Raw genomic sequence first — 9138 nt, 5'->3', positions numbered from 1 at the left:
CTGATTTAAAAACAACAACAATAACTTTTTTTTCCTTTTCTTTCCAAACAAAAGAATGGTTTCCACCTAGAGATAAATCAGAAAATCACTGGTTAACTTTTAAAAACAGTTTATCTGGCTGCCTTCCTGAACGGTCCTGCCTTGCTGGAGCTCCCAGGAAGAATGAGATTACTGGCCCTGGAAACTGCCTTCCAGAGGGGGCCTCACCAGATCTTTCGAACTGCCAGAGGGGCTCAGCTCTTCACCTCTAGCTCTTTGCTGACTCCCCTTATTGAATATGATTGTTGGGGAGGGGCAGGGTGAGCTTCCACAGGAATTGGACCCCCACAATACTGTTTTCAATTAAATGCGAGGTCATTTCCCAGTTTACCTGAATCAAAGGTGAACTAGAGACTTACATAGCTGAGATCCCCAAGTCCTCAGACTGGCAACCCTCAACTCTAAGGCCCTAGGATATGTTCTGCACATCCATTTCTGACCCAGCTCCAATACTCACAAACTCTTACACTGAATCTCAGCAGAGTCCGACCTCTCTATCAAGACCATTCATTCATTTGCTCATTCAATGAACAAGTATTTATTGAAGGTTTATTTTCTGTTTTAAATCCCAGAGATAAAGCAGTGAATTGGACCCCACTTGTAGGCAGATAAACAGTTACTGAAGGGAAGGAGAGATACTGAGGGGTCAGGGAAGGGCACCAAGCTTGTCTCTGTTGATAACACACTTTTTTTTTTTTTGGTACTAAGGATTTAACCTAGGGGCATTTAACTACTGAGCCACATCCCCAGCCCTTTGTTATAATTTAATAAGAGACAGGGTCTCACTAAGTTGCTTAGGGCCTTGCTGACTTCTTGAGGCTGGCCTTAAAATTTTTTTGGGGGGGTGGTACTAGGGATTGAACTCAGGGGCCCTCGGCCACTAAGCCACATCCCCAGACCTACTTTGTATTTTATTTAGAGACAGGGTCTCACTGAGCTGCTTAGTGCTTTGAAGTTGCTGAGTCTGGCTTTGAATTTACAATCCCCCTGCCTCAGCCTCCCAAGCTGCTAGAATTACAGGTTTGTGCCACTGTGTCTGGACTTTTTTTTTTTTTTTAAAGACAAGAGTCTCTGGGGCTGGGGATGTGGCTCAAGTGGTAACGCGCTTGCCTGGCATGCACGGGGCGCTGGGTTCGATCCTCAGCACCACATAAAATAAAATAAAGATGTTGTGTCCACCAAAAACTGAAAAGAAAAAAAAAAGACAAGAGTCTCACTATATTGTTGCCTAGTCTGGCCCCAAATTCTCCTGTCTCAGCCTTATAAATATCTGGATTTATAGGCATGTGCCACCTTACTGGACTTCTATAACATACAGTCTTCTTGCCAGTTATATTTGTAGTCTCTTTCTCAAACACATTTATTTTTCTCTCTTCCTTTCTCTCTTCAGACGCGAAAGCCTTCTGTCTAAGATTCATGCCTTCAGTCTGCCTCAGTTTCTTCATCTAGAAAATGGGCATACTCTAGCTTCTTTCTTTCCAGGGATCTTGGGGATTAAACTCAGGGGTGCTTAAACACTGAGCCACATCTCCTGTTCTTTTTATTATTTATTTTGAAACAGGGTCATGCTAAGTTGCTTAGGGCCTCGCTGAGTTGCTGAGGCTTGCCTTAAACTTTTGATTCTCCTGCCTCAGCCTCCAAAGACTCTGGGATTACAGTCATGCACCACAAAGCCTGGCTCATTTTTTTTTTTTTTTGATACAGGGGCTCTCTAAATTGCCACAGCTGACCTTAAATTTGTGTTCCTCCTGCCTTAGCCTCCTAGGTTGCTGGGATTACAGGTGTGTGCCCCTGTGCCCAGCTGGAAATGGAATAGGAAATAAGGAAAAGACTCCTCCTTGACTGGGTGTGCCAGGCACCACAGTAGTTGTTGCACATACACTATATCCTTTGATCCTTTCACCAAGCAAAGTGGCTTAGGTAGCCTTCAGTCTGCTTTGCAGATGAGGAAACAAATTCTGGGAGATGGAATGACTTTCCTCAGGTGAATTAGCAAATGAATGGCAGAATTGAGACTCAAATTCTGATCTTTTGGGGCAAAGACGGAGACTTCAGGATGACTGGACATGCTACCACATCAGATATACATATATTTTTTTGAGATGGGGGTCTCCCTATGCTGCCCAGATTGACCTTGAACTCCTGGGCTCAAATGAAACTCCTGCCTCAGCCTCCCAAGAAGTTGTGTCTGCAGGCATGTGCCCCAAAGCCCAGCCACATCAAACACTTTCTGCTGGCTGGTTGGCCAGCCTCTGCCTGTTTGCCTTCCTTCTTACCATCCTTCCTTCCTTCCTTTTCTTACTTTCCTGGAGATTGAACTAGGGGCACTTTACCATTGAGCTACATCCCCAGTCCTTTTGATTTTTATTTTTGGTACTGGGGACTGAACTCAGGGACACTCTACAACTGAGCTAAATCCCTAATCCTTACTATTTTGAGACAGAGTCTCACTCAGTTGCTGAGGTTGGTTGCGAACTTGAAATCCTGTGGTCTTAGCCTCCTGAGTTGCTAGGATTGATTACATGCATGTGCCACCATGCCCAGCTATTATTTATTTATTTGTTTTTTGTGGTGCTAGAACCCAAGGCCTCACACGTGCTAGGTAAGTGCTCTACTTCTGAGCTACATACCCAGCCCTATTTTTAATTTTTTCTTTTAAAAAATATCCCTTTCATTTATATTTATTTTATTTCTCAGCATTCTTTTTTTAAAAATATTTTTTTAGTTTTAGTTTAGACACGATATCTTTATTTTACTTTTATGTGGTGTTGAGGATATAACCCAGAGCCTCACGCATGCCGGGTGAGCATGCTACCACTTGAGCCACATCCCAGCTCATTTCCCAGCATTCTTAATTGTGGCCCCCAGAAGGTGCAGATGTTTGTGTGGAAGGGGGGTATAATGTAGGGTTGGACACTGCTTTCCCTGCCCTTTTGGGGGACTCATGACATATACCATGCCTTAGATATGGTGTGCAAACTGTGCTCCTGGAGTATTAATCTGGGTTACGATGGTCTCCTGAGGCCAGTTCCCACCCGCCCCCACCTGCCTGGGAGCAGAGTCATGGAGGAGAGGGCAGACATTGCCTGATGCCAACAGTGTTGCTCTTGGACAGCAGCCGGTCCCAGGGAACACTGGGGCTCTTGTGTGGAAGGGCTACTGCTGAGCCAGCCTGGTCCCTGGCCAGGCCCCATTCCAGCTCAGGCCTGTCCCCAACTCTTACCCCATCCTCTGATCCAGTCCTGATGTTTCTTCTTTCCTTCATCATCTTTTTTTTTTTTTTTTTTTTTTTTAGAGAGAGAGAGAGAGAGAGAGAGAGAGAGAGAGAGAGGGAATTTTTTTTAATATTTATTTTTTAGTTCTTGGCCGACACAACATCTTTGTTTGTATGTGGTGCTGAGGATCGAACCCGGGCCGCACGCATTCCAGGCAAGCACACTACCACTTGAGCCACATCCCCAGCCCTTCTTTCTTTTTTAACAATTTTTATTTTGAGAAAGTTTTAAAATGTAGTCATACATTGCATAGTATGTTTCTGTCAGCCATAGACTATGTAGGTAATGATGGTCCCATAAGATTATACTATAGCTGAAAAATTCCTGTGGTCTTTAGTGTACCTTTTCTATGTTTAGAAAAGTTTAGATGCAGGGCTGGGATTGTGGCTCAGCGGTAGAGCGCTTGCCTAGCATGGGCGGAACCCGGGTTCGATTCTCAGCACCACATAAAAATAAAGGCATTGTATTGTGTCCATCTGCACCTAAAAAAATAAATAAATATTAAAAAAAAAGGTTTAGATGCATTGTTACATTCGTGTACAGCATCAATACAGTACCATGCTATGCCTTGGAACCTGTACCATATAGCGTAAGTGTGTTATAGGCTATATCATTCAGGTTTATGTAAAAACACTAAGATGTTTGCACAAAACAGAACTGTCTAACAATGCAGTTCTCACCACATCTTCCCACATTGTTAATTGACATATTACTATATAGAAAAAATACACATATACCCAATACTCAGAATGGCGATCATTATTACTTTGCCTGCCATTTTTATCTACCTCTTTTATACCCAGGCTTCTTCAGTGTGCTCTAGGGAAGTCTGGTTTGGCTAGTGAAAATGGAGGTGAGCTGGGTGTGATGGCATACGCTGTAATCTCAATAGCTCAGGAGGCTGAGGCAGGAAGATGGCAAGTTCAAAGTCAGCCTCAGCAATTTAGCAAGGCCCTAAGTAACTTAGTGAGACCCTTTCTCAAAATAAAAAGTAAAGAGGGCTGAGCATGTGGCATAGTGGTAAAGCGCCTCTGGATTCAATTCCCAGTACAAGAAAAAAGAAAAAAAAAGGGGGGGGAGAGAGGAGAAATTGATAGAATCTAAGTGATGAGAGGTTGGATGTTAGAGTCAGATCTGGATTTGAATCCTGAAAACCGCTTTGTAACCTTGGACAAGTCACTAAACTTTAAGCCTCAGTTTCACTTTCTGTGAAATGGGAATAATACTTCTACCATCAGGACTCAATGTAATGACACATGTAAAGCACAGTGCCAATGCCTGGCATTCACTCCCTATCAGTAAAGCACAACCAATCTGAATATTAGCAACTATGGGCCATGACTCATTCAAAAGCTTAGAGAACACACTCCTGTGACCACAGAAACTTGGTCAAGAGACTGTGAGGGTTACTTCTTCCTCAGCTTGAATCCAGTAGGATTTAACCCCTGAAGTGGGAAAAGAAAGAAAGACCGGAAAAGAAAAGAAAGGAAAAATGGAGGGATTATTCATTAACAGAGAGAGGAAAGGGTTTAGATGTTCAGTTCACGACAGATCTTAAAGACAGAATGCCTGGGAGGGGTCTGGAAAGCAGAATGGCAGGCATCTCGTGGGATGGCTGGAATAGGGGCAGGCAGGACAGAGAAAGGACACCCACAGCCACAAGAGCAGCAGGAGCAAAGGTACCAAGGTGGGGATCCACCAGGCACATTGGGGAGGGCCTGCCTGGAGCTCAGTGCAGCTGGAAAACAGCAGACGTTTCTGGGGAGTGTGGACATGGGACTGGACAGAGCTGCAGAAGCCAGTCCTAAAGGGCCCTGAAGCCAGGCATGGTGGCGCAGCCTGTAATCCCACCGGCTCTGGCAGCTGAGGCAGGAGGATCCCGAGTTCAAAGCCAGCCTCAGCAAATGCAAGGCACTGAGCGAGACTCTGTCTCTAAAAAAAAAAAAATTATCAGTTTAAAGGGCCCTGAATGTCAGACTGAGGTGCCTGTGGATGGCAGGGAAAGAAGAAAAGAGGTTGGTTTGTTTGTTTGTATTAGTATCAGGGATTGAATCTAGGGTGCTTGACGTTGAGACACATCCCCAGTCCTTTTTTATATTTTATTAGAGACAGGGTCTCAGTGAGTTGCTTAGTGAATTGCTAAGTTGCTGAGGCTAGGTTTGAACTGGAGATCCTCCTGTCTCAGCCTTCTGTGTTGCTGGGATTACAAGACATGTGCCACCATTTCTGGTCTAATTTGAATGTTTTATTTATTTATTTATTTATGTATTTTTTAGTTATAGATGGACACAATACCTTTATTTATTTATTTTTAGGTGGTGCTGAGAGTCGAACCCAGTGCCTCACACATGGTAGGCAAGTGTTCTACCATTGAGCCCCAGCCCCAGCCCCTGAATGTTTTAAAACCCCTTGTATAAGCCCCTTTATAAAGGCTCCTTATAAATATCCTCCCATGTAAAAAAATATTCCCCCTTCCTTTGTGTCCCTACTATCCTCTTTTGGATCCTTGGCCATAGTACAGTCATCCCTTGGTATCTGCAGGGGATTGATTCCAGGACCCTGGTGGATACCAAAATCCACAGATGCTCAAGTCTCTTCTAGCACTTGCCTAGCACATGTGAGGCACTGGGTTAGATCTTCAGCGCCACATAAAAACAAATAAACAAACAAATAAATAAAATAAAGGTAATGTGACCATCTACAACTAAAAATATTTTAAAAAATATAACAAATAGTGAGATGCAGCAGCACACACCTGTAATCTCAGCTGAGAGGCCAGCATAGGACGATCATGAGTTTGAGACCAGCTGGTGCAATTAGAGAGACCCTATTCTCAAAATAAAAATTTAAAAAGCTGGGGATGGGCTGGGGATGTGGCTCAAGCAGTAGCGCGCTCGCCTGGCATGCGTGCGGCCCGGGTTCGATCCTCCGCACCACATACAAACAAAGATGTTGTGTCCGCCGAAAACTAAAATAAATAAATATTAAAAAGCTGGGGATGTAGCTCAGTGGTAGAGTGCCACTGGGCTCAATTCTCAGTACTGCAATAAATAATTAAATTAAATGGCATGATATTTCATATAACCTATACACATCCTCCTTTATACTTTACATCATTTCTAGATGACTAATAATACCCAATGCTATGTAAATAGCTATTTTATTGTATTGTTTAGGGAATAATGACAAGGAAAAAAGTGTACATGTCAATATAGACTATTTTTTTCTGAGTAATTTTTTCTCTTTTTTCCCTCTGTGGTACTGGGGATCGAACCCAGGGGGCATTCTACCACTGAGCTACATCCTCAGCCCTTAATTTTTTTTTTCTTTTTTTTTGTACTGGGGATTTGCCACTGACCTGAATCCCCAGTCCTTTTTATTTCTTATTTTGAGATAGAGCCTTGCCAAGTTGCTGAGGGTCTTGCTAAGTTTCCCAGTCCAACCTGAAATTTTTGACCTTCCTACTTCAGCTTCCTAGGTGGTTAAGATTACAGACCTGTGTCCTCACAGCCAGATTTTTTGAATAATTTCAATATGCAGTTGGTTGATCTGTGTGGAAACTGAACCTACTAAGGCAGGGGGCAGATTACTCATCTGCTTACATATCAGCAAAGTCATCCTGTTATCACTCCTAGTTCATTAAAACTTTTCAAATAATTCTCATTGCTTTTAAGATTAAGATCTATATTATTTATTGCAGTATAATAGATTACTCTAAAACTTAATTCCTTTATATAATGACCATTTAGCTCAGTGGGAGAGCACATGAAGTCTCTGGATTTGATCCCTGGCACTGAAAAAGAAAAAAAAAACCCACCAAAAACCCCCAATCATTTGGCTGGCCATTGAAGTTCAGAATAAATTACTCACAGGTACTTGTTAAGGCATAGTAAGGTGGACTTTATTTAGAAACATCATGATTGATACAGGGATCACTGCAATGGGGTCTTGTAGTAGGAGAAAGAGATTGGGATCAACCCTGAGTACAGCATGGGCAGGTGGGAATTTATAGCCAAAGAGCAGGGTGAGTGTCAGGGCATAGAAAAGGACAAAGAGGAAACAACAGGGAGAGGGGGATTCTGGCTAAACAGACCTAACAAGATTCTTGCTTATGACAGGCCAGGGTGATCAGACATCACCTGGGGGATGGTGGAGGGTGAGGAACCTGATCAGATATTGAGGTTGATCAGATACTGAGTGAAGGGAGTTCCTGCTAAACTGACTTAGCAGGGTTCTTTGCTAAAACTGGATTTTATAAGAAGCACACATGGGCGAGGAGAAGGTTCAGGAGCCTGACTGAAAGTTTGTCCATACAAAGAATCTTTGTCCTTGGTTAGGAGACGTCCATTTCTCTCAAGAGTCTTTCTTTAGAGCTGCTTGAGTATTCCCACTACATGTCAGATGTTTTCCCTCAGAGCTGTGGATCCAAGAGAGAAAGACTGACGCTGCAATGTCTTCCATGACTTACTGCCAGAAGTCACACTCCGCTCACCTCTGCCTTGTTCTGTTTGTTAGAGGTGAGTCACCAAGTATAGCTCATGCTTAGAAGAAGAGTGGAGATTAAACCTGACATCTTAAAAGGAGGACATTAAAAAAATATATGGAACCAGGCACAGTGACGCACGCCTGTAATCCCACGGCTCAGAGGCTGAGGCAGGGAGATGGAGAGTTCAACTCAGCCTCAGCAACTTAGCAAGGCCTTAAGCAACTTAGTGAGACCCTGTCTCTAGGTCAAATACAAAAAAGGGCTAGGAATGTGGCTCACTGGTTAAGCACCCTGGGTTCAATCCCTGGGTACCAAATAAATTAATAATGATGGGGCTGGCACTATAGCTGAGAATAGAGTGGGTACCTAGAATGCCGGAGGCCATGGGTCCCATCCCTAGCACTACCATCAAAAAAAAAAAAGCTAACTGGGAATTAAGCTATGCAGGTGGGTGGTAGCTGGGAGAGTGGGGGTGTGGCACTGTGTTTGATTCCCAGCACCAAAACAGAACAAAAGAAAAAAACATAATCATGGTCCCATGCTAGGTACCAAGGACTCAGTACAATCAATAAGACCCAGTTCTTGACCCCAAAGAGCTTCTAGTGTAAAAAAGAGAAGATAGGAAATTAAACAGTTCATCATAACACAGTATATATATTTAAAAAAATTTTGTCAATAAACCTTTATTTGTTTATTTATATGCAGTGCTGAGAATCAAACTCAATGCCTCACACATGCTAGGCAAGTGATCTACAACTGAGCCACTACCCCAGCCCATATCACGTATATCAAGGCCAATACTAGAGGGGAAGATAGGGACTATGGGAAGCCGCACCCCCAGTGTAAATGAAACTTTCTGGGCTGGCAGTGTAGCTCATTGGTAGAATGTGTGCCTAGCACGCTCAAGGCCTTGGACATGGATCCCTACACAGGGGGGAAAAGTCACTTCTTCAAGAAGGAAACAATACACTCTTGGTTGCCCTGGTATTTTCCCTTACAACACTTTATCACAATCACAATGAGTAACAGGTATTCAGGACAGGTATTTAGACTGTGTCTCATTCTATATAGTAGAGGCCAAGGAAAAATTAATTTATTTTCCCATACTCCCTAGGAACCCCATTCTCTGTCCTACCCTAACAGTCCTGGAGCTGCTTAGTCAAACTTTCAGACCTTCAGAATATATGTTCATCAGTTGTAAATAACAGATATCCAACTAAAATCTCACACAAAATAGTGAATTTATTAATTTATTTATTTGGTACTGGTGGTTGAACCCAAACCACAGAGTCACATCATTTATATGTATATATATATATATATATATATATATATATA

Source organism: Marmota marmota, unplaced genomic scaffold (genome assembly GCF_001458135.2).
Source record: "Marmota marmota marmota unplaced genomic scaffold, marMar, whole genome shotgun sequence".
Lineage (NCBI taxonomy): Eukaryota > Metazoa > Chordata > Mammalia > Rodentia > Sciuridae > Marmota > Marmota marmota.
This window is presented reverse-complemented; position numbering follows the sequence as displayed.